The following is a 26,514-nucleotide window of genomic DNA, read 5'->3' on the forward strand; positions in this document are numbered from 1 at the left end:
GTGTTTGAAAGAGGAGTAGATAGATTACTATCAAGATCGAGGTGCCACCCTACTCCTTCGGTGTCGGGTAGTGTGTGTTCGTGTGTGTTTGAGAGAGAAGCCAGTCGATAGATTAGTATCAAGATCGAGGTGTCACCCTACTCCTTCGGTGTTGGGAAGTGTGTGTCGGGGGGGGGGGGGCAGTGACACTTACATATCCCTACTCTTATAAAAAACATAGTTGGTGATGATGGTGTTCCTGCCATCCTGCAATATAGGCCATCCGATTTATACCTGGCGGATAGGAAGGAAACTGTGGCAATTTTGCAAAAAGATACCCACACCCCTCTCTGCATTTGCAAATAAGGCATTCCCTCGTTCATCCTTTTCTCCCACAAGATAAACTACTCATACAAATGCATGTTGATGTTCGGTGCAACGCATGGGCATCTTGCTAGTAGGGAGAAGGAGTTTGTGTGACACATATCTAGCTATATTAAGGGATAGGTAGACAGCATTTGTGCGAGGCGTACTTAAAGCATCACGAAGATAAACAAAATTGTGTGCATGCAAGTGCCGGAAAAATGAAGCGAGAAACAATGTGTGGGAGAGAGAGAGAGCGAAATCTCAAAACAAAAGGTGCTCTCGTGGAATCCCATTGTATGTATTCATATGGTTCCGGAACTCGAGTTAACCTTAGGCATATGTGTGAGAGACATTATTATACTTTGAGACATTAGTGGCTGTGGGTGGGCGGAATTAAAGGGGTGGGCATGTTCGATAGAGAGAGCGTGTGTGTTTCTGTGTGAGAGACTTGAAGGACGGGGTAGAAAGACAAATTCTAACCTTGATGGAGGGAGAGAAATACACGAAGTGCGCGTGTGTGATTCTGATGACCACATGGAAATGAGATATGTATGCGTGTGAGAGAGATTGCACAATTCATTCACGTATCACTATCTAGCGATCGTGGACATGCATCGCTTGAGCATAAATCGATGTCTACTTCGTATCGTGGCCAAAGGTACAATATCGATTCAATGCTATAAAGATTGGACACTCACATATCACATTTTTTTCTATTTAAATAAACCTTTTCAGTTGTGCATGCCAAAGTTACAGTGATGTTTCTTCAAACAACCAATGTAGCTATCATGTACATTCACCATTGTTACTCTTGCATTCAAAATCATTAGTCTTGGATGATTTAAGGTTCTATTATGAAGTAATATATGTAATATTCATATACGAATTCAACGGGTACGCAATTTATGAAATGGAGGCTATGTCATCATATGAGGTAACACTTTTAAGTAGTGGACTACAATATCCATTTCTTTTTGTGCGCCTCTACAATAACACGTCAATGTATTATGTTTAAAGTAAATAACCAATTGCACTAAATTATCTATTTACACGAGAAATACATAGGCTGAGCGTTTGATCCCTTTTTTGTGAACATGCCACTACACCCGTACGATTGGCCGCACCCGTGTCAACATCCAAGTTATCGGCGCATCATCTCGAGTTATTGTCTTTTTTCTGGGGTGGACACACCAGTTATTAACTGCTGACGTGTGCCCCGTGTACACAATCTCGCATGACCTTCCCGCCGGCACGGTCCAAAATTAGTTGAAACTGGATACGAACGATCCCGCGGGCGGAAAAATCTCCCACCTCCTTCTAAAATTTCCGCCACCTTAGTCTTTAGCATGCGAAATTCCCCTTTTGTCCTTGGTGCACGGAGACCGACAGTTACAATACTGCCCTCATCTAATAGGTCGGGGCTGTTTTGGTAACTTCCGGTTCCCCCACTACACGGCACCCCCATTTCCTTTCCCCCTCCCGCAAAAATGACTAACTCCACAACACCAGAGCATCTCACCTCACGCCGTTCGTACTTCATCGGCCTTTATCCCCTCCCCCCTCGAAACCTTAGACTGCTCATCCACCGGCGTACCAGAGCCCATTCACTGCCAGCAGCGTCCACCTCGCCGGATCAGCTTCCGCGGCCGCATCTACCCCTCCCACCTCCCCTAGAAACAAGTAGACTGCTCATCCACCACTGTACCACAGCCCATTCAGTGCCGGCCTTGTCCACGACGCCAGATCTGCTTCGCTGGTACTCTCATCAGCCACATCGCATCTGCAGCGGCTCATTCGTACAACCCACCGGAGATGCTTCGTCCACACCCCCCGGAGCCGCCCCACTGACGCCCCTGTCGACGGCCTCTGATCCTCTTCGCCGACACCTTCCTCAACCCTACCGGAGCCGCTTCGCCGACAACATCGTCAACCCCATCGGAGTAGCTTCGCCTATACCATTTTCAGCCCTACCAGGGCCGCTTTGCCAACTCACAAGTCCACAGCCTCAGATTCGCTTCCTCGCACCCTCATCCAACCTACTGGAGCAGCTTCTGATGCCCCGTCCACGGCCGCAGATCCACATCGTCTACACCATCCTTAACCCAACCACTGGAGCAGCTTCACCTACGCCCTCGTCCACGGCCACAGATCCGCTTCGCCCACACCGTAGTCCACCCTACCGGAGCCGCTCCACAAACACCCTACTCGACGATTCTAGATCTCCTTACCGGACCCCGACAGCCAGCACAACGTCATCACCCTTGACGTTTCTAACCTGATTCCCACCGTCTGGCAAGATACCAAGCACCCGCCATGGCCTAGGTACTTGTCACCTTTAAACCCGTCCAGCATCACCTGCCCGATGTACTTCAAATATACTAACAGGTCGCTGTTACCTGTTATGCAGCTGGCAAAAACTACAAGGAGGATGTTTCTTCTGGATCTAACAACTTGGCCAACCAAGATCCTGGACCGAGGCATTGCTATGATCTTGTAAGCATGTCTCTCTCTCTTGTATTGTTCTGTGCCTGCCAGCGTGCTTTGCTAGGATTTTCGACCAGTAATCCCTTTGTGTAGACAATGATTTCTACTACTGGCTGCTAAATTAGATATGTAGATGTCATACATGATACTACCTCGTACCTCCTTCCCTAAATATAAGTCTTTCTAGAGATTCCACTATAGGCTACATACGGAGCAAAATGAGTGAATCTACACTCGAAAATGCAACTATATACATTTGTATGTGGTCCATACTGGAATCTCTACATAGACATATATTTAGGAACAGAGGTAGTACATTACACAAAATCGTAGGTGGCATGTAGGAATTCCAGTACACTACATTAATCTCCCTTAGAGTGCCTGCAAGTCCAGCACACAGAGTCATGGCTAGTTTATGCTACGCACACAATCATTAATTGGTGGTTTAAATCTGCGCAAGGGATATGCAATGTATTATGATATAGATATGTCTGAAATTAGCCGTGCCAACTTGCATATTGGGTTACACAATGGAAAAGTACAAGATGTATGTGGAAATTTCATGGAACATAGCAAAAAAGGAGAGCCAGCGGTGAGCCTATACAGTGTTCTATGGTACGTCACTCCTTCATTGCAATCATTGTGACATGTTATTTGTATGTCAGTTCTATTGGACAAGTTTCTTAGGGACAATTATTACGAGTTATCCTAAGAAAATAAGCACCTCTGAATATAAGCTCCATGTAATAAGCCAACCAGTTCTTTTCATTGCGTTTTCAGCTTATCTTTGGTATGATAAGTGAAAAGTCTAGATTGCATTATATTTTTTCATTTTGCTGCCCGTATGAAAATTAATTTGACTTGCAAACATCACAAAATCGAACCCAGTGCAGTAATTAATATGATAGGAAAACAGACCATCACTATTTGCACAAAATGCAAATACAAAGATACCATCTACTTGGCACAATCTACTTTGGTCAATGTTTTCCATAGAGATTCCATTGCCTAATTTAAACCAAAAACGCATGACCCACATTTAAATGAAGAACAATTATTTATTGAAATTCGATGGTCCAAGTGGCTGGTTATTGTCATATAGCAGCACCACATGAAAGCATCATATAGCAGCAGCAGCTCATAGCAACTCATCATACAGCAGCAGTAGCAGCAGCAGTGTGTAATTCATCATATACCAGCAGCAGCTCATATCAATTCATCATATAGCAGCAGCAGGAGCAACTCATAGCAATTCATCATATAGCAGCAACATGAACAACTCATAGCAATTCATCATATAGCAGCAGCAGGAGCAGCTCATAGCAATTCATCATATAGCAGCAGCAGGAGCAGCTCATAGCAATTCATCATATAGCATCAGCAGGAGCAGCTCATAGCAATTCATCATATAGCAGCACAGGAGCAGCTTATAGCAACTCATCATATAGCAGCAACAACTCATAGCAATTCATCATATAGCAGCAGCAACAACTCATAGCAATTCATCATATAGCAGCAACAGCTCATAGCAATTCATCGTATAGCAGCAACAGGAGCAGCTCATAGCAATGCATCATATAGTAGCAGCAGAAGCAGCTCATAGCAATTCATCGCATAGTGGATCAGAATGAAAATTTGGCAAAAAATTAGAGGAGATCCTCACCTTGTTGGATGAGCTCATCCTCCAACAACATCTCAAGGCCACGACCTGGGAGGTGGGGAGGGGGAATAAGGTGCCTTCTGCCGCAGTGTGGCATCAACCATAGTTGTGCAGCGCCTGCCAGAGTAGAGCGTTAGATGAACCACAGTGGAGCAGCCGCTGGAGACCATGAGAATGAGGGGCGACACCAGAGGGAGGAGCAGCCCGGGAGATTTGCCCCTACCCGCCGACCATGTAGCCTAGCTGGACAGAGCATCGTCAAGGACCAGGCCAGATGGGATCATTGGCGACGGCCTGCTGGAGGAACTCTAGTGCTGCAGGGAGGGGATCAAGGTAGAGGGAAAGGGGAGAGGAGATGCAAGTGGGCAGGGCAATGAACGCTTGCGTGTTTGTTTTTACTTGAGGGTGAGGTGTGACGCGGGCGTCACCAGTTGCATTTTGAGTGTAATATAGGCAGACAACAGAGTCATTTCACTATTCCCCTTCCCTTCAATTTTTAGTGATGTTCTACCCGAAACACCCCCCTCCAAAGTGAAATTAGTTAAGCCCAAGCCCATAACTCAAAAATGACTTCTTTACATCTTTTATGGCTTATTTTGACAATAAGCCCTGAAAAGGCGGAATAGAACTGGCCCTTAACCTGCAATTCAATTGTGCGTGCAATGATGAATCACTCATGCCTGCTATAGTGTACATTTAGGCATCATCATACATGGCATAACCTAATACATGTGCATTCCATTGTAGAATCTGGAATATGCAATGTTTATGTTAGTTCATACATTGCACAAGATGTTTAAATGCCCCTTAAATCTGGTCAGTCAAGTGATGGTCTTTAAGCCTCCTTCTTTGCTTCTTTTCTTGATATATAAGATTTGCTCACACATCTGTTCAATTGCTTGTTTGCATCAGCCAGCCATACTAGGACTATTTTCTTTGATTACTTGTTGTTCTTGACCTAACACTCTAACAGAGTTTGTCAACGATTTAAACACTAAGGGCTGCTATAGTGGGGCCTTTTCTAACTCATAGGTGACATAAAGGTTTGGCTGTACACTAAAGTAGGCTCTCCAAGAGTACTTGGAGATCCAGTTCGAAGGTACGCCTAGTTTTTACATAGTGTAGACAAAGTAAATGCTCATTTCATTGTGTGCAAGTGCAAGAGATGCGGCATGTTTCATTATGTAGTGTTTTTTTTTGTTATAATCCCATCCTTTTGTGTTCACGGACTAGAAAGTATGCATATTTATCTTCCAAGGAGACGAGTAAGTAGTTTGTGTCACCTTGCAGAGGGGGTGCAATGAAGATAAGATTGAGGATTTCCAAGTAAAGATGTTAGGAAGGAGCCTTGCAAGAGAAGTAGGAGCTGCGCTGAGCCTCTTCAACCTGTTAAGGTAAGTCACTGTATCCAACTCAACAGTTCAATTCCTTGTTTGTTTCAGGCATAGTTAATTTGCTCTTTTCAATTGCTTTATTTGTCCTCGATTAATGAGATGCCCAAAGAATGATGCCAGATGTTGGGTACTTGTATAACTATTAGTGGACATAATTAAACGCCTTACCATTTAATTACGCTGCCGAAGTGTGCCTGAAGCTTTGAAGTCTATTAACCAACTATTGTTGAATGAGGCTCACAATCTAGTTTATACTAGGCTAATGATTGCATATTTTTCCTTCCTGTAGTATGTTTGTATGAAATCCTCTGCTGTTCATTATGCTCCCTAAGACTTTAATTGAGCTACAGAATGGCCAACTGCTTGCTTACTTCTATGCAACATGCTGTCTAAATTTGTAACTTGTCTGTGTTTTGGATTGGGCCCCAACATCATGCTCCTCTGGTGAGCTAAGAGACATTTCTGTATGCAGGCTGCACAGACTACCTTTTTTATAATTTTTAAAATATCACCTGCTTATGCTTCATGACATGTAACATTATTGTTAGTCCTGTTTTGCCATGTACAAAATAGTCTGTCTTGCTCGCTTCACTGTTGTAACTATATGTTTGCCCTAGTCATGTGTACTTACAGAAACATTTCAGGATGAAGTGACATCAACACAAAGATCTGCGAGCAGTGCGGCATGGCCATTACCGAATGATTATGGATTGGAATTGGAATGTGCTAATGTTCTCGAGCATCAACTAGAGGTGGCAAGACAACGTGTACATGATTCTGAACGTACAATCAACAAGTTGAGACTGGGCATGCAGTTATTAGCTGCAGGAGTCAAAAAAATGAAGCAAGACACTGAGGTAACAACGAAAGAATTGGAGATTTTGCAGACTGAAATTTGTGCTATCTAAATCCGGCCAATCCTATTTTCTGAAGAGATTATAGTTCAAATGGTAAGTTATGTTGATGCGCGTCCATGATGTATGAGCTGTATTTGCCCAGTGTATGTAATTTGCTGTTTGTGTATGCTTTATTATCACTGGTGCCGAACCATAATGCCCAGTGGGTATAATCGGCTGCAATTTCTTTATTGTATAGTGTAGATTATTCTACGTTTCTATGCCTTAGTCTCTTTATTGTATAGTGTACGTTTTTAGAGGTGATAATATAGAGTAGGATTATTCCTTGAATATGCTATATCATTCAAACGGGGGCCAACTCGCCCAAACTTTGAAGTGACCATGGCCCTCCACAGGCCGTACATTCCATGGGCCATCTATGGGACGGACGATCCCTGGCCTTCTATGGCCGTCGGATTTGTGGGCCTTCTATGGGTTGTCGGATCCATGGGCCTTCTATCGGCTGTCGGATCAATGGGCCTTCTGTGGGCCGTCGGGTCAATGGGCCTTCCACGGGCCGTCTCATCTATGGGCCTTGTACGGGCCGTATAAGGGGCCGTAAACGGGCTAGAGTGGAAATCGTACGTTTTATGGGCTGACCATAATGGGCCGTTAATCGGCCGTATTTGATGATGCTATGAAAATGGCCCAACAGATTAACAGGCCACAAACGGGCCGACTATATCCACGGGTTGAATTTGGCCCACAAGCAGAAAAGGCATGTAACGGGCCGTAAGTAAACGAATGCTGGAAATGAGCCCAAGAATAAATGGGCCCTGAGAAGGCCGAAAGATAACATGGGCTGGAAACGGCCCAACGGTATAATGGGCTGTTAATGGGTATAAAGTGATACAATGTTCATTACGGGCCAGTTTTACCATGGGCCGTTAACGGGCCGAGGGTTACTAAGGGCCTCATATGGGCCGAAAGATGTCATGGGCCATACATGGGCCGGAAGTTAAAACGGGCTGGAATTATATTGGATGGCCCAGATGATGCTACTGGGCCTAATTCGGATAGGTCGTAAATGGGCCCTGGGTTAGCGGGCTGTAAATGGGCTATATGCGAAGAAGTCGTTAACAGGCTTGCCGTGGGCCGGGCCGCCACCTTTTGACCAAGTTAAACAGGCTGGCCTTTTCACAGGAATGGGCCTCTGTTGGGCCATGCCACGTGTCGACGTATCATAGGCGCTTTGGGTCCAATGAGTGGATGACATCTGTCCCAACGGCGAGCCGACACGTGTTCCCTCCAGCCAATGATGATTTTACACATGGGAAATCCCCATTGGTCGGGGCTGTTAACGAGTTATCGGATCCAAAACCGGGCCCGATAGCTTAACGGCGTTCCGTTACGGTGGATGCCACGTGTCGGTCACCCTTGACGAAAGCACTTCTGTGATGCGCGATTTATCGTCATGGAAGTGGACACTTCCGTGATGATAATTTTGGTAATGTCATGGAACACTTCTACGACAGCACAGGTATGACTATCTTGATTCTGTCATAAATTTGTCATGGATGTACATGCATGACAGAAAACATGACCTACTGTGACAAACACGTATCATCACGGAAGTGTATTTTTTTAGTGTGACCAAGTGATGGTAGCTGCAAAATATTCGCAAGAAGACTGTAGTTTAGACAGTCTTATAGATGGCATAGATAAAGAGTAGGCGTTCGATTCGATGTATCAATGTACTTTATCATCGAACTTATCTCCAACCGAACTTGTCAAAATTTGTCATCCCAGGCCTTCGGCTTCAACCTCCGAACCAAGAAGTTGGAGTGTTTCCGGATACCATGTTGGAATGTAATAAACATTCATTATGTCTGGAAACCAGGCAATCCAGTCATATTGCTCAAACAGACAAAATTTGTTTGGGGAGTTATGTTATATTACTATTTAGCATAAGGAACATGTTCCAGGGAAAATAGTTCCATTAAGGGTTCCTTTCCTTGTGTCGGCATTCCAAATTATGCATGCCTAGGCTTTGATCCAAAAGATAGAATTGCGGGCAGCCTATCCCTTCATTGTTAGAAGAATTACATAAATGTAAATAATATGCCGTTGCTTGCCGACCAATTATTCCCTTAAGAACGGTAGCTTTCGGCTTCACCAGTCTGAGGTACAAATCCGAATTACCCGGTTGTAACAATCGCAGGGGTGCTCCCTTTACACCCTAGCCGAACAATCAGGAACGTAGGGTATTGATGCAGCTTGAAGCTATGTCGGTATTTCCCCAAAGAGGAAGGGATGATGCAGCACAACAACGGTAGGTATTTCCCTCAGATGTGAAACCAAGGTTATCGAACCAGTAGGAGAACCAAGCAACACAACGTAAACAGAACCTGCTCACAGATAACAAATCCTCGCAACCCGACGTGTTAAAGGGGTTGTCCATCCCTTACAGGTATGATGCCTCAAGATAGGAAAATGGACGTGAGATAAATTGTAGTAGATTGATAGATCAAACACCAAATAAAATAAATAAGAATAAATTGCAGCAAGGTATTTCTGTATTTTTAGTTTAATAGATCTGAAAATAAAAGCAAAGGAAAATAGATCACAAAGGCAAATAATATGAGAAAGAGACCCGGGGGCCGTAGGTTTCACTAGTGGCTTCTCTCGAGAAAAATAGCAAACGGTGGGTGAACAAATTACTATTGGACAATTGATAGAACTTCAAATAATCATGACGATATCCAGGCAATGATCATTACATAGGCATCACGTCCAAGATTAGTTGACCGACTCCTGCCTGCATCTACTACTATTACTCCACACATCGACCGCTATCCAACATGCATCTAGTGTATGAAGTTCATGGAGAAATGGAGTAATGCAATAAGAACGATGACATGATGTAGACAAGATCTATCTATGTAGAATCGTTTTATCCTTGGTAGCAACGATACATACGTGTCGGTTCCCCTTCTGTCACTGGGATCAAGAACCGTAAGATCAAACCCACTACAAAGCACCTCTTCCCACTGCAAGATAAATAGATCAAGTTGGCCAAACAAAACCCAAATATCAGAGAAAAAATACGAGGATATAAGAGATCATGCATAAAAGAGATCAAAGAAACTCAAATACTTTCATGGATATAAAAAGATAGATTTGATCATAAACTCAAAGTTCATCGATCCCAACAAACACACCGCAAAAGAATTACATCATATGGATTTCCAAGAGACCATTGTATTGAGAATTAAGAGAGGTAGAGATAGAGAGAGAGAGAGGAAGCCATCTAGCTACTAACTACGGACCCAAAGGTCTACAAAGAACTACTCACGCATCATCGGAGAGGCACCAATGGAGGTGGTGAACCCCATCCGAGATGGTGTCTAGATTGGATCTGGTGGTTTTGGACTCTGTGGTGGCTGGATGAATATTTCCTTGACTCCCCTAGGGTTTTGGGAATATTGGGGTATTTATATAGCAAAGAGGCGGTCCGGGGGGCACCCGAGGTGGGCACATCCCACCAGGGTGTGCCTGGGCCTCCTGGCGCGCCCTGGTGGGTTGTGCTCTCCTCGGAGTACCCCCCCAGGCGCAGCTAGGGCCCATTACGTGTCTTCTGGTCCATAAAAAAAATCTGTGTGAAGTTTCGTGGCATTTGGACTCCGTTTGGTATTGATTTTATGCGATGTAAAAAACATGGAAAAACAGCAACTGGCACTTGGCATTATGTCAATAGGTTTGTACCGAAAATGACATAAAATAACTATAAAATGATTATAAAACATCCAAGATTGATAATATAACAACATGGAACAATAAAAAATTCTTGATATGTTGGAGACGTATCAACATCCCCAAGCTGAACTCCTACTCGTCCTCGAGTAGGTAAGTGATAAAAACAGAATTTTTGATGTGGAATGCCGCCTAACATGTCATATCATATTCTTTCTTTATAGCATGGACATTTGGACTTTTATATTGTTCAAAGCAATAGTCTAGTTTTGACATGATAATTTAAATACTCAAGCATATCAACAAGCAACCATGTCTTTCAAAATATCAACGCTAAAATAAGTTATCCCTAGCCCATTATGCTCAATCATTGATCCATTCATGAAACACACTCACATATTAGCTACACCCAATACTCAAGTACGATCATATTGCCTCCTAGTTGGTGCTTTTATAAGAGAATATGGAGACTCAAATTCAAAATAAAAATTGCATAAAGTAAAAGAAAGGCCCTTCGTAGAGGGAAGTAGGGATTTGTAGAGGTGCCAGAGCTCAAAGCGAAAAACTTAGAGATAAAACATTTTGGGAGGTGTATCCTTCCCACCAACGAAAACAACTTAGAGTTCCCAAAACTTTCCATGCTTAGATATATCATAGGCGGTTCCCAAACAGAAAATAAAGTTTATTCCTTTTTCAACCATACTTGCACTTTCCATGGCTTGCCGTATCCACGGTTGCCCTCCATACCAACACTTTCCAAGGAATTTATTATTTGACAACATAAAGTAAATTCATTTTTCATTTTGGGACTGGGCATCCCTAATTCCATTGCCTTACTCTCATGCAATGACAAGTGAATAAACACTCATCTTGAGAAAAACACATCTAGCATGGAAAATATTAGCCACCCTCACCGCTCTGCGAGTGAAACGAGCACACAAAATATAAGTTTATTTTGAAAATTAGAGATGTCACATACAAATTTGCTTAGAATGGCAAAATAATACCGCATATAGGTAGATATAGTGGACTCATGTGGCAAAACTAGGTTAACGGTTTTTGGATGCACAAGTAGAGATCATAGTTAGTGCAAAATGAAGGTTAGCAAAAGATCGAGAAGCGACCAACCAAGAAACGGATAATCTCATAAGCGAGCATTAAGAATAATTAACACCGAATAATGCACCACAAGTAGGATATAATTTCATTGCATAATTATTGAGTTTCGTGCTTGCATAGGGAATCACAAACCTTAAAACCAATATTCTTACTAAAGCATAATCACTCATCAACATAACTCACATATCACATTATCATATCTCAAAAGTATTACTAAGAATCAAGTTTATTTTGTCCAATGATCTTCATGAAAGTTTTTATTATATCCTTCTTGGATATCTATCACTTTGGGACTAATTTTTATGTGTTGCTTTTAACAAGCTCAAACAAATATAAGTGAAGATCATGAGCATAATATTTCTTTCTTTCTCTCAAATTTATTTAAGTGGAGCAAGAGAGAACTTCTTGAAAATTTTACTAACTCTCAAATAAATCTAAGTGAAGCAAGAGAGCATTTCTTCAAAAATACTAAAGCACATCATTCTCAAAAAGATATAAGTGAAGCACTAGAGCAAGTCCATAGCTCATAAAAAATTCAAGTGAAGCATAGAGAGCAATTTTAACAAGTCATGACATATTTTTGGCTCTCTAAATAGGTGAATATAGCAAGGAAGGAAGACTTAAAATACAAAATAAAACAAGAAAAGACTCATATCATACAAGACCCTCCAAGCAAAACACATAGTATGTGACAAATAAAAATATAGCTTTGAGTAAAATACCGATGGTCGTTAGAGGAAAGAGGGGATGCCACTCGGCGGCATCCCCAAGATTAGTTGCTTGCTCTGTTTTGGATAATAGCGTGAGGGGGGGGGGGATGCCGGGGCATCCCCAAGCTTAGGCTCTTCTTTCTCCTTACTCCTTCATCCATCATAAGATAACCCAAAACTTGAAAACTTCAATCACAAAAAACTCAACAAAACCTTTGTGAGATTCGTTAGTGAAAGAAAACAAATCACTACTATAAGTAATGTACCAAACCAACTCATATTTTTTTTGCATTATATATACTTTATTACAACTTTTCTATGGCAAAAACTCATCATTGAAAACCATAGAGCCATCAAAATAAGCACACAACGCAAAGAAAACAGAATCTGTCAAAACAGAACAGTTTGTAGCAATCTGACTATTTCGAATACTTATATAACTCCAAAAATTCTGAAAACTTAGGACGACCTGAGAAATTTGTATATTGATCTACTGCAAAAGGAATGGGTATTTTATCGCTCTCTGGTAAAAAATGAGAATTATTCTCGTGAGCGCAAAATTTTCTGTTTTTTCAGCAAGATCAAACAACTATCACCCAAGAAGATCCTAAAGGATTTACTTGGAACAAACACTAACTAAAACATAAAAAACATAATCGTAACAGTAACATAATTATGCTAACACTCAAGAACAGAAATAAAAAAGCAAAAATAAATTTTATTCATTGGGTTGCCTCCCAACAAGCGCTATAGTTTTACGTCTTTAGCTAGGCATAAGGCAAGGATCTAAGTTTTGTCATCTTTGGTTCGAGATCCATAAGATGCTCTCATGATTGATTCATAAGGTGTACTAATTCTTGTTCTAGGAAATTGTTCCATACCCTTCCTCAAAGGAAATTGGAACTTAATATTGCCTTCTTTCATATCAATCACGGCGCCGATAATGTGTAAAATGGTCTACCAAGAATAATTGGACAAGACGGATTGCAATCAATATCAAGAACAATAAAATCTATGGGCACATAATTACTATTTGTAAGAATAAGAACATCATTAATTCTTCCCATAGGCTTTTTAATAGTAGAATCCGCCAAGTGCAAATTTAAAGAACATTCTTCAAGATCGGTAAGACCAAGCACATCACATAAAGATTTCAGAATTGTAGAAACAGTAGCACCCAAGTCACACAAAGCAAAGCACTCATAATTTTTAATCTTGACTTTGACAGTAGGTTCCCACTCATCATGCAATTTTCTAGGAACTGAAACTTCTAATTCCAATTTTTCTTTAAAAGCTTTCATCATAGCATCAACAATATGTTTAGTAAAAGCTTTATTTTGTTCATAAGCATGGGGTGAATTTATCATGGATTGCAAATACAATCAATAAAATAGTAACTATCATAATTAAAGTCATTGTTATCCAAAAGAGTGGGCACATCACTAGTTAACGTTTTGACCTCTTCAAACCCACTTTCATCAATTTTCTCAACAAGATTTTCACCCTCCGAAATATTGGGATGCCTTCTACCTAAAGTTGACTCTTCTCCAATCCCCTTTTCATCAATCTTAACTTTACTAAAAAGGAATCAATAGAAGAAACACCAATCATTTTAAGATCTTCATCACTTTTGCGAAAGAAATCACTAGAAAACGCTTTTTCTAAAAATTCTATTTTAGCTCTAAGCATAGCGGTTCTTTTCTTACTTTCATCCATAGAAACATGAAGGGCTTTAATTGATTCATCTACTTTAGGCACAACAATTTTCATCTTGAGATTTTCCACATCATGAGCAATTCTATAAACACTTCTAGACAAATCATCAATCTTACTCAACTTTTATTCTATGGAAGTGTTGAAAACTTTTTGCGAGTTGATAAATTATTTAATATTATTCTCAAGATCAGAGGTGTTCCTATTATTATTTTATGATTTATTTCCATAGGAATTACCATAATTATTAGAGGGGTTACTAGGAAAAGGCCTATGATTAAAATTACCTCTATTAGCATTGTTGTTGAAATTATTTCGAGAGATGAAATTCACATCTACATCATCACTATTTTGCTCAATCAAAGTAGACAAAGGAATATCATTAAAAGCAATAGGAGCACTTATACTAGCAACCATTTTCATAAGAGCATCAACTTTTTCACTCAACGAAGAAATTTCTTCAACTGAATTAACTTTTTTACTAGTAGGAGCTCTTTCGGTATGCCATTGCGAATAATTTGCCACAATATTATCAAGCAATTTGGTAGCTTCATCCAAAGTAATTTCCATAAAAGTAACACTCGCGGCAGGATCTAAAAGATTACGAGAAAAAGATTCAACCCCGCATAAAAAATTTGTATGATCATCTAATGATTTAACCCATGAGTTGGGCAGTTTCTTAGCGTCATTTTCATCCTTTCCCATGATTGTGCAGCATGCTCATGTTCAAGTTGCTTGAAATTCATGATCTGGGTTCTATTGGAAATAATTTTTGTGGGCGAAAAATACTTAGTGATAAAAGCATCTTTGCACTTATTCCAAGAATCAATACTATTGCGAGGCAAAGAAGAGAACCAAAATTTTGTAGACTCACGCAAAGAAAACGGAAATAATTTCATCTTCACCACATCATTGTCCACATGTTTTTTATTATGCATATCGCATAATTCCATGAAGGTATTAAGATGGGACGCGGCATCCTTATTAGGTGTACCGGAAAATTAATCTTTCATAACAAGATTCAGCAAAGCAGTATTAATATCACAAGACTCCGCACTAGTGGCGGGAGAAGCAATCGGAGTGCCGATAAAATCATTGTTGTTGGTACTTAAGAAATCACATACCTTGGTGTTCTCTTGAGTCATGATGACCACACAACAAGATTGCACCCAAAAACAGATCCAGCAAGAAAATGGTGAATGGAAAAGGAGGGGCAAATAAAACGGCAATTTTCTGTGAAGTGGGGGAGAGGAAAACGAGAGGCAAATGGAAAATAATGTAAATTGCAAGGAGATGAGATTTGTGAATAGGAACCTGGTATACGTTGAAGATCCTCCCTGGCAATGGCACCAGAAATTCCATTTGATGTGGCTTGAAGCTACGTCGCTATTTCCCCAAAGAGGAATGGATGATGCAGCACCACATCGGTAGGTATTTCCCTCAGATGTGAAACCAAGGTTATCGAACCTGTAGGAGAACCAAGCAACACAACGTAAACAACACCTGCACACAGATAACAAATCCTCACAACCCGACGTGTTAAAGGGGTTGTCAATCCCTTCCGGGTATGATGCCTCAAGATAGGAAAACAGACGTGAGATAAATGTAGTAGATTGATATATCGAACGCCAAATAAAATAAATAAGAATAAATTGCAGCAAGGTATTTTTGTATTTTTAGTTTAATAGATCTGAAAATAAAAGCAAAGGAAAATAGACCGTGAAGGCAAATAATATGAGAAAGAGACCCAGGGGCCGTAGGTTTCACTAGTGGCTTCTCTCGAGAAAAATAGAAAACGGTGGGTGAACAAATTACTGTTAGGAAATTGATAGAACTTCAAATAATCATGATGATATCCAACCAATGATCATTACATAGGCGTCACGTCCAAGATTAGTAGACCGACTCCTACCTGCATCTACTACTATTACTCCACACATCGACCGCTATCCAACATGCATCTAGTGTATTAAGTTCATGGAGGAATGGAGTAATGCAATAAGAATGATGAAATGATGTAGACAAGATCTATATATGTAGAGATAGACCCCATCGTTTTATGCTTAGTAGCAACGATACACACGTGTCGGTTCCCCTTCTGTCACTGGGATCAAGCACCGTAAGATCGAACCCACTACAAAGAACCTCTTCCCATTGCAAGATAAATAGATCAAGTTGGGCAAACAAAACCCAAATGTTGGAGAAGAAATATGTGGCTATAAGAGATCATGCATAAAAGAGATCAAAGAAATTCAAATGCTTTCATGGATACAAAAAGATAGATCTGATCATAAACTCAAAGTTCATCGATCCCAACAAACACACCGCAAAAGAGTTACATCATATGGATCTCCAAGAGACCATTGTATTGATAATTCAGAGAGAGAGAGAGAGAGAGAGAGAGAGAGAGGAAGCCATCTAGCTACTAACTACGGACCCAAAGGTCTACAAAGAACTACTCACGCATCATCTGAGAGGCACCAATGGAGGTGGTGAACCCCATCCGAGATGGTGTCTAGATTGGATCTGGTGGTTCTGGACTCTGCGGAGGATGGATGAATATTTCGTCGACTCCCCTAGGGTTTTGGTAATATTGGGGTATTTATAGAGCAAAGAGACGGTCAAGGGGGCACCCGAGGTGGGCACAACCCACCAGGATGAAGGAAATATGCCCTAGAGACAATAATAAAGTTATTATTTATTTCCTTATATCATGATAAATGTTTATTATTCATGCTAGAATTGTATTAACCGGAAACATAATACATGTGTGAATATATAGAAAAACAGAGTGTCACTAGTATGCCTCTACTTGACTAGCTCGTTGATCAAAGATGGTTATGTTTCCTAACCATAGACATGAGTTGTCATTTGATTAACGGGATCACATCATTAGGAGAATGATGTGATTGACATCACCCATTCTGTTAGCTTAGCACACGATCGTTTAGTATGTTGCTATTGCTTTCTTCATGACTTATACATGTTCCTATGACTATGAGATTATGCAACTCCCGTTTATCGGAGGAACACTTCGTGTGCTACCTAACGTCACAATGCAACTGGGTGATTATAAAGGTGCTCTACAGGTGTCTCCGAAGGTACTTGTTGGGTTGTCGTATTTCGAGATTAGGATTTGTCACTCCGATTGTCGGAGAGGTATCTCTGGACCTTCTTGGTAATGCACATCACTTAAGCCTTGCAAGCATTGCAACTAATGAGTTAGTTGCGGGATGATGTATTACAGAACGAGTAAAGAGACTTGTGGTAACGAGATTGAACTAGGTATTGAGATACTAACGATCGAATCTCGGGCAAGTAACATACCAATGACAAAGGGAACATCGTATGTTGTTATGCGGTTTGACCAATAAATATCTTCGTAGAATATGTGGGAGCCAATATGAGCATCCAGGTTCCGCTATTGGTTATTGACTAGAGACGTGTCTCGGTCATGTCTACATAGTTCTCGAACCCGTAGGGTCCGCACGCTTAACGTTTCGATGACAGTTATATTATGAGTTTGTATGTTTTGATGTACCGAAGGTTGTTCGGAGTCCCGGATGTGATCACGGACATGACGAGGAGTCTCGAAATGGTCGAGACATGAAGATTGATATATTGGAAGCCTATGTTTGGATATCGGAAGTGTTCCGGGTGAAATCGGGATTTTACTAAAGTACCGGGAGGTTACCGAAACTCCCTGGGAACCTAATGGGCCTTAGTGGGCCTAGGTGGAAGAGAGGAGAGGCGGCTAGGGCTGGGCCGCGTGCCCCTCACCCCAGTCCGAATAGGAGAAGGAGAAGGGGGCGGCACCCCCCTTTCCTTCTTCTCGTCCACTCCTTCCCCCTCCCAATTCCTAATCCAACTAGGAAAGGGGGGAGTCCTACTCCCAGTGGGAGTAGGACTCCTCCTGGCATGCCCTCTACCTTGGCCGGCCGCACCCCCTTTGCTCCTTTATATACAGGGGCAGGGGGCACCCTAGAGACACAACAATTGATCTGTTTGATCTTTTAGCCGTGTGCGGTGCCCCCTCCACCATAGTCCACCTCGATAATACTATGGCTGTGCTTAGGAGAAGCCCTGCATCGGTAGAACATCAACATCGTCACCACGCCGTCGTGCTGACGAAACTCTCCCTCAACACTCGGCTGGATCGGAGTTCGAGGGGCGTCATGGGGCTGAACATGTGCTGAACTCGGAGGTGTCGTACGTTCGGTACTTGATCGGTTGGATCGTGAAGACGTACGACTACATGAACCGCGTTGTGCTAACGCTTCCACTTTCAGTCTAAGAGGGTACGTGGACAACACTCTCCCCTCTCGTTGCTATGCATCACCATGATCTTGCGTGTGCGTAGGAATTTTTTTAAATTACTACGTTCCCCAACAGTGGCATCTGAGCCAAGTTTTATGCATTGATGTTATATGCACGAGTAGAACACAAGTGAGTTGTGGGCGATATAAGTCATACTGCTTACCAGCATGTCATACTTTGGTTCGGTGTTATTGTTGGATGAAGCAGCCCGGACCAACATTACGCGTACGCTTACGCAAGACTAGTTCTACCAACGTGCTTTGCACATAGGTGGCTGGCGGGTGTCAGTTTCTCCAACTTTAGTTGAACCGAGTGTGGCTACGCCCGGTCCTTGCGAAGGTTAAAACAACATCAACTTGACAAACTATCATTGTGGTTTTGATGCGTAGGTAAGAACGGTTCTTGCTAAGCCTGTAGAAGCCACGTAAAACTTGCAACAACAAAGTAGAGGACGTCTAACTTGTTTTTGCAGGGCATGTTGTGATGTGATATGGTCAAAACATGATGCTAAATTTTATTGTATGAGATGATCATGTTCTGTAACCGAGTTATCGACAACTGGCAGGAGCCATATGGTTGTCGCTTTATTGTATGCAATGCAATCGCCCTGTAATGCTTTACTTTATCACTAAGCGGTAGGGATAGTCGTGGAAGCATAAGATTGGCGAGATGACAACAATGCTACGATGGAGATCAAGGTGTCACGCCGGTGATGATGGTGATCATGAAGGTGCTTCGGAGATGGAGATCACAAGCACAAGATGATGATGGCCATATCATATCACTTATATTGATTGCATGTGATGTTTATCTTTTATGCATCTTATCTTGCTTTGATTGACGGTAGAATTATAAGATGATCTCTCACTAAATTTCAAGATAAAAGTGTTCTCCCTAAGTATGCACCGTTGCCAAAGTTCGTCGTGCCCAGACACAACGTGATGATCGGGTGTGATAAGCTCTACGTCCATCTACAACGGGTGCAAGCCAGTTTTGCACACGCAGAATACTCAGGTTAAACTTGACGAGTCTAGCATATGCAGATATGGCCTTGGAACACTGAGATCGAAAGGTCGAGCGTGAATCATATAGTAGATATGATCAACATAGTGATGTTCACCATTGAAAACTACTCCATTTCACGTGATGATCGGTTATGGTTTAGTTGATTTGGATCACGTGATCACTTAGAAGATCAGAGGGATGTCTTTCTAAGTGGGAGTTCTTAAGTAATATGATTAACTGAACTTAAATTTATCATGAACTTAGTACCTGATAGTATCTTGCTTGTCTATGTTTAATTGTAGATAGATGGCCCGTGCTATTGTTCCGTTGAATTTTAACGCGTTCCTTGAGAAAGCAAAGTTGAAAGATGATGGTAGCAATTACACGGACTGGGTCCGTAACTTGAGGATTATCCTCATTGCTGCACAGAAGAATTACGTCCTGGAAGCACCGCTGGGTGCTAGGCCTGCTGCAGGAGCAACACCAGATGTTATGAACGTCTGGCAGAGCAAAGCTGATGACTACTCAATAGTTTAGTGTGCCATGCTTTACGGCTTAGAACCGGGACTTCAACGATGTTTTGAACATCATGGAGCATATGAGATGTTCCAGGAGTTGAAGTTAATATTTCAAGCAATTGCCCGGATTGAGAGATATGAAGTCTCAAATAAGTTCTATAGCTGCAAGATGGAGGAGAATAGTTCTATCAGTGAACATATACTCAAAATGTCTGGGTATCATAATCACTTGACTCAACTGGGAGTTAATCTTCCTGTTGATAGTGTCATTGATAGAGTTCTTCAATCACTGCCACCAAGCTACAAAAGCTTCATGATGAACTATAATATGCAAGGGATGAATCAGACTATTCCCGAGCTCTTCGCAATGCTAAAGGCTGCGGAGGTAGAAATCAAGAAGGAGCATCAAGTGTTGATGGTCAATAAGACCGCCAGTTTCAAGAAAAAGGGTAAAGGAAAGAAGAAGGGGAACTTCAAGAAGAACGGCAAACAAGTTGCTGCTCAGGAGAAGAAACCCAAGTCTGGACCTAAGCCTGAGACTGAGTGCTTCTACTACAAGCAGACTGGTCACTGGAAGCGGAACTGCCCCAAGTATTTGGAGGATAAGAAGGATGGCAAGGTGAAAAAAGGTATATGTGATATACATGTTATTGATGTGTACCTTACTAGAGCTCGTACTAGCACCTGGGTATTTGATACTGGTTCTGTTGCTAATATTTGCAACTCGAAACAGGGACTATGGATTTAGCGAACACTGGCCAAGGACGAGGTGACGATGTGCATGGGAAATGATTCCAAAGTCGATGTGATCGCGGTCGGCACGCTACCTCTACATGTACCGTCGGGATTAGTTTTAGACCTAAATAATTGTTATTTGGTGCCAACGTTGAGCATGAACATTATATCTGGATCTTGTTTGATGCGAGACAGTTATTCATTTAAATCAGAGAATAATGGTTGTTCTATTGTATGAGTAATATCTTTTATGCTCATGCACCCTTGAAGAGTGGTCTATTTTTGATGAATCTTGATAGTAGTGATACACATATTCATAATGTTGAAGCCAAAAGATGCAGAGTTGATAATGATAGTGCAACTTATTTGTGGCACTGCCATTTAGGTCATATCGGTGTAAAGCGCATGAAGAAACTCCATACTGATGGACTTTTGGAACCACTTGATTATGAATCACTTGGTACTTGCGAACCGTGCCTCATTGGCAAGATGACTAAAACACCGTTCTCCAGAACTATGGAGAGAGCAACAGATTTGTTGGAAATCATACATACAGATGTATGTGGTCCGATGAATGTTGAGGCTCGTGGATATCGTTATTTTCTCACCTTCACAGATGATTTAAGCAGATATGAGTATATCTACTTAATAAAGCATAAGTCTGAAACATTTGAAAAGTTCAAACAATTTCAGAGTGGAGTTGAAAATCATCGTAACAAGAAAATAAAGTTTCTACGATCTAATCGTGGAGGAGAATATTTGAGTTACGAGTTTGGTCTACATTTGAAACAATGCGGAATAGTTTTGCAACTCATGCCACCCAGAACACCACAGCGTAATGGTGTGTCCGAACGTCGTAATCGTACTTTACTAGATATGGTGCAATCTATGATGTCTCTTATTGATTTACCGCTATCGTTTTGGGGTTATGCTTTAGAGACGGCCGCATTCACGTTAAATAGGGCACCATCAAAATCCGTTGAAACGACGCCTTATGAACTGTGGTTTGGCAAGAAACCAAAGTTGTCATTTCTTAAAGTTTGGGGGTGCGATGCTTATGTGAAAAGGCTTCAACCTGATAAGCTCGAACCCAAATCAGAGAAATGTGTCTTCATAGGATACCCAAAGGAGACTGTTTGGTACACCTTCTATCATAGATCCGAAGGCAAGACATTCGTTGCTAAGAATGGATCCTTTCTAGAGAAGGAGTTTCTCTCGAAAGAAGTGAGTGGGAGGAAAGTAGAACTCGATGAGGTAACTGTACCTACTCCCTTATTGGAAAATAGCTCATCACAGAAATCTGTTCATGTGACGCCTATACCAATTAGTGAGGAAGTTAATGATGATGATCATGGAACTTCAAATCAAGTTGTTACTGAACCTCGTAGATTAACCAGAGTAATATCCGCACCAGAGTGGTATGGTAATCTTGTTCTGGAAGTCATGCTACTAGATCATGATGAACCTATGAACTATGAAGAAGCGATGGTGAGCCCAGATTCCGCAAAATGGCTTGAAGCCATGAAACTTGAGATGGGATCCATGTATGAGAACAAAGTGTGGACTTTGATTGACTTGCCCGTTGATCGGCAAGCAATTGAGAATAAATGGATCTTCAAGAAGAAGACTGACACTGACGGTAATGTTACTGTCTACAAAGCTCGACTTGTTGCGAAAGGTTTTCGACAAGTTCAAGGGATTGACTATGATGAGACCTTCTCACCCGTAGCGATGCTTAAGTCTGTCCGAATCATGTTAGCAATTACCGCATTTTATGATTATGAAATTTGGCAAATGGATGTCAAAACTGCATTCCTGAATGGATTTCTGGAAGAAGAGTTGTATATGATGCAACTGGAAGGTTTTGTCGATCCAAAGGGAACTAACAAAGTGTGCAAGCTCCAGCGGTCCATTTATGGACTGGTGCAAGCCTTTCGGAGTTGGAATAAACGCTTTGATAGTGTGATCAAAGCATTTGGTTTTATACAGACTTTTGGAGAAGCCTGTATTTACAAGAAAGTGAGTGGGAGCTCTATAGCATTTCTGATATTATATGTGGATGACATATTACTGATTGGAAATGATATAGAATTTCTGGATAGTATAAAGGGATACTTGAATAAGAGTTTTTCAATGAAAGACCTTGGTGAAGCTGCTTACATATTGGGCATTAAGATCTATAGAGATAGATCAAGATGCTTAATTGGACTTACACAAAGCACATACCTTGACAAAATTTTGAAGAAGTTCAAAATGGATCAAGAAAAGAAAGGGTTCTTGCCTGTGTTACAAGGTGTGAAGTTGAGTAAGACTCAATGCCCGACCGCTGCAGAAGATAGAGAGAAAATGAAAGATGTTCCCTATGCTTCAGCCATAGGCTCTATCATTTATGCAATGCTGTGTACCAGACCTGATGTGTGCCTTGCTATAAGTCTAGCAGGGAGGTACCAAAGTAATCCAGGAGTGGATCACTGGACAACGGTCAAGAACATCCTGAAATACCTGAAAAGGACTAAGGATATGTTTCTCATTTATGGAGGTGACAAAGAGCTCATCGTAAAAGGTTACGTTGATGCAAGCTTTGACACTGTTCCGGACGATTATAAATCACAAACCAGATACGTGTTTACATTGAACGATGGAGCTGTCAGTTGGTGCAGTTCTAAACAAAGCGTCGTGGCGGGATCTACGTGTGAACAGAGTACATAGCTGCTTCGGAAGCAGCAAATGAAGGAGTCTGGATGAAGGAGTTCATATCCGATCTAGGTGTCATACCTAGTGCATCGGGTCCAATGAAAATCTATTGTTACAATACTGGAGCAATTGCCTTGGCAAAGGAATCCAGATTTCACAAGAGAACCAAGCACATCAAGAGATGCTTCAATTCCATCCGAGATTTAGTCCAGGTGGGAGACACAGGAATTTGCAAGATACATACAGATCTGAATGTTGCAGACCCGTTGACTAAGCCTCTTCGACGAGCAAAACATGATCAGCACCAAGGCTCCATGGGTGTTAGAATCATTACAGTGTAATCTAGATTATTGACTCTAGTGCATGTGGGAGACTGAAGGAAATATGCCCTAGAGGCAATAATAAGGTTATTATTTATTTCCTTATATCATGATAAATGTTTATTATTCATGCTAGAATTGTATTAACCGGAAACATAATACATGTGTGAATACATAGACAAACAGAGTGTCACTAGTATGCCTCTACTTGACTAGCTCGTTGATCAAAGATGTTTATGTTTCCTAACCATAGACATGAGTTGTCATTTGATTAACGGGATCACATCATTAGGAGAATGATGTGATTGACATGACCCATTCCGTTAGCTTAGCACACGATCGTTTAGTATGTTGCTATTGCTTTCTTCATGACTTATACATGTTCCTATGACTATGAGATTATGCAACCCTGTTTATCGGAGGAACACTTTGTGTGCTACCAAACGTCACAACGTAACTAGGTGATTATAAAGGTGCTCTACATGTGTCTCCAAAGGTACTTGTTGGGTTGGCGTATTTCGAGATTAGGATTTGTCACTCCGATTGTCGGAGAGGTATCTCTGGGCCTTCTCGGTAATGCACATCACTTCCTTGGAAGCATTGCAACTAATGAGTTAGTTGCGGGATGATGTATTACTGAACGAGTAAAGAGACTTGCCGGTAACGAGATTGAACTAGGTATTGAGATACCGACGATCGAATCTCGGGCAAGTAACATACCGATGACAAAGGGAACAACATATTTTGTTATGCGGTTTGACCAATAAAGATCTTCGTAGAATATGTGGGAGCCAATATGAGCATCCAGGTTCCGCTATTGGTTATTGACCGGAGACGTGTCTCGGTCATGTCTACATAGTTCTTGAACCCGTAGGGTCCGCACGCTTAACGTGTCGATGATAGTTATATTATGAGTTTATATGTTTTGATGTACCGAAGGTTGTTTGGAGTCCCGGATGTGATCACAGACATGACGAGGAGTCTCGAAATGGTCAAGACATGAAGATTGATATATTGGAAGCCTATGTTTTGATATCGGAAGTGTTCCGGGTGAAATCGGGATTTTACCGGAGTACCGGGAGGTTACCGGAACCCCCAGGGAACCTAATGGGCCTTAGTGGGCCTAGGTGGAAGAGAGGAGAGGCGGCTAGGGCTGGGCCGCGCGCCCCTCCCCCCTAGTCCGAATAGGACAAGGAGAAGGGGCGGCGCCCCCCTTTCCTTCTTCTCCTCCACTCCTTCCCCCTCCCAAGTCCTAATCCAACTTGGAAAGGGGGGAGTCCTACTCCCAGTGGGAGTAGGACTCCTCCCGGCGCGCCCTCTCCCTTGGCCGGCCGCACCCCCTTACTCCTTTATATACAGGGGCAGGGGGCACCCTAGAGACACAACAATTGATCTGTTTGATCTTTTAGCCGTGTGCGGTGCCCCCCTCCACCATAGTCCACCTCGATAATACTGTAGCGGTGCTTAGGCGAAGCCCTGCGTCGATAGAACATCAACATCGTCACCACACCGTCGTGCTGATGAAACTCTCCCTCAACACTCAGCTGGATCGGAGTTCAAGGGACGTCATCGGGCTGAACGTGTGCTGAACTCGGAGGTGTCGTATGTTTGGTACTTGATCGATCGGATCGTGAAGACGTACGACTACATCAACCGCGTTGTGCTAACACTTCCTCTTTCGGTATACGAGGGTACATGGACAACACTCTCCCCTCTCGTTGCTATGCATCACCATGATCTTGCATGTCCGTAGGACATTTTTTGAAATTACTATGTTCCCCAACACAGGGCACGCCTGGGCCTCCTGGCACGCCCTGGTGGGTTATGCTCTCCTCAGAGCACCCCCCAGGCGCAGCCAAGGCCCATTACGTGTCTTCTGGTCCATAAAAAATCTCCGTAAAGTTTCGTGGCATTTGGAGACGTATCAGGTATAAACACAGGAGCGAGGCAACCCAGCTTGGCAAAAACTTAAGTCATAGAGGTGCATATAATGGCAAAAAGAACAAACGACATAAACAATGTAAGCCACAAGCTTTTAGTAATAAGCTTCATCAAAGAAGCCCCCAGTTACGGTGGGGTGTGTACATTTAAAGATGTGTACCCCTAATAGTTCGGTAGATCCGAACATACTCTAGGATATACAAAGGAAAAAAATAAAAAGGAGAGGAGAAAAAGGAACCTAGTCATAGTAAAAAAAAGGTGCCACCGAACTATCCATCGAATCATCGGAGCCGAGCTGCGTTCCATGGATTCGGCTCAAGGCGGTTATCCGATGCATTACGAAGGCGATAGGCTCCTCCTATGAGAACTTCATCTATGATGAAGGCCCCCCTCCCATTTTGGTTTGAGCTTATCCTTCTTCTTCTCCGGGAGACGCAAGACGAGGTCACCGACATTATATGTCTTGGCTCACACTTCTCTGCTTTGGTATCGCCTCGCCTGTTATTGATAAAATGAGGAATGGGCTTGTGCAATATCCGCTCCTCTTCGAGGCCGTCTAGGTCATCCCACTGATCGAGCTTGGCTTCTCGCTCTTCGTACATGCGCACTCGAGGTGATTCATGAATAATGTTGCAGGCAGGACAACTTCTGCCCCGTACACCATGAAGAAAGGTGTATATCCGGTTGTTCAGTTAGGTGTAGTCCGCAGCCCCCGGAGTACGGAATCGAGTTCCTCAACCCAGTGCTTATTCGACTCCCGTAGGGAGCGCACGAGTCAGGGTTTAATGCCACTCATTATCAGGCCATTAGCCCGTTCAACCTGACCGTTTGTTTGAGGGTGGTAGACAGATGCATAGTCGAGTTTAATGCCCAAGCTAGCACACCCGTTTTTCACCTCATCAGCTGTAAAATTGGAGCTAGTATCAGTGATGATGCTGTATGAAACCACCTAAAAGTTATTCTTTCTGAT

This window comes from Triticum dicoccoides, chromosome 4A (genome assembly GCF_002162155.2).
Source record: "Triticum dicoccoides isolate Atlit2015 ecotype Zavitan chromosome 4A, WEW_v2.0, whole genome shotgun sequence".
Taxonomy (NCBI): domain Eukaryota; kingdom Viridiplantae; phylum Streptophyta; class Magnoliopsida; order Poales; family Poaceae; genus Triticum; species Triticum dicoccoides.